We start from the raw sequence: 1,299 nt of genomic DNA, 5'->3' as shown, positions 1-1,299 counted from the left end.
ATTTCATTTCATTTCATTTCATTTCATTTCATTTCATTTCATTTCATGTCATTTCAGTTTGGTTAGGTCCAGTCTGGTCTTGTTTGATCTGGTGTCTTTTTAAGTTCAGGTCAGGTCAGGTCAGGTCAGGTCAGGTCAGTTCAGTTCAGTTCAGTTCAGTTCAGATTGAGCCTCTGATGCCCTTGAGTTCAGTTCAGTTCAGTCCAGTTCAGTTCAGTTCAGTCCAGTCCAGTCCAGTCCAGTCCAGTTTGGTTAGGTCCAGACTGGTCTTGTTTGATCTGGTGTCTTTTTCAGATCAGTTCAGTTCAGTTCAGTCCAGTCCTGTCCGGTCCAATCTAGTTCAGTTCAGTTCAATTCAATTCAGGTCAGTCATATTTAGTTATTTCATGTAGTGTGGTTTATGATTTATTTCAGTGCTCTGTTTGAATGGATAGCATAAGCTATCCCTTGGGGAATGTTCTGGATAATTGTCCTGATGATGTTTATTGCCCCAAGAAAATGAAGAAATAGATGCATTATTGTAAACCAGCCAGGCTTCTGTATGTTTTGGGCTCTAGGAATAATGATCAATTGCTGTGTTCTACATTACAAATGCCAATTTATGACTTGTTTTCCAAGGCTTGGGAGGAAAAGGAAAGTATATTAAGCCTACATAACAAACTCTGACATCTGACCTTTTAGCTTTCACTTAAAGAAGTATCATCTAAGCATTTGAACATTCTTTCTTCTTGGTACTTAAAAGTGTTGTCTGAATTATTGCAATTGTTTTCTGTTTCCCTTGTCTGTTATGATTGTCAACTTGACCATATCTGGAATGATATGGAGGGCAAACCTGTGAGAGATATTCTGCTTGTTTTGAAGTGGGTGAATCCTCTTCTAGTCTGGAACTTTGAGGTAGGAAGACACGCTTTTGATCTGTATCTTGAGGCAGGATGACACACTTTTGCACACCTTTGATTCAGATCTTGAGGTGGGAAGACACACACTTAATTTTGGCCACACCTTCTCCTGGAAGGCTATATAAAACATGGGAGAAGGAAGTTTTTCTCTTTTACCTGTTTACCCTCATATTGCTAGTACATTTATTTCTTCACTGCCATTGGAGCACACTTCTTTGAGATTACAGCATGTACAGAAGACCTGCTGAGACACCCAGTCTTGTGGGACTGAGCAAATACTAGATTTCCATTCACAGCTGGACGTTGTTGAATTTTTTAGTTAGACTGCAGCCTATAAGTCATTCCAATTAATTCTCTCTCTCTCTCTCTCTCTCTCTCTCTCTCTCTCTCTCTCTCTCTC

Source organism: Grammomys surdaster, unplaced genomic scaffold (assembly GCF_004785775.1).
Source record: "Grammomys surdaster isolate TR1022 unplaced genomic scaffold, NIH_TR_1.0 252, whole genome shotgun sequence".
Lineage (NCBI taxonomy): Eukaryota > Metazoa > Chordata > Mammalia > Rodentia > Muridae > Grammomys > Grammomys surdaster.
The sequence above is the reverse complement of the archived record's forward strand: the minus strand, read 5'-3'. Positions refer to the sequence as shown.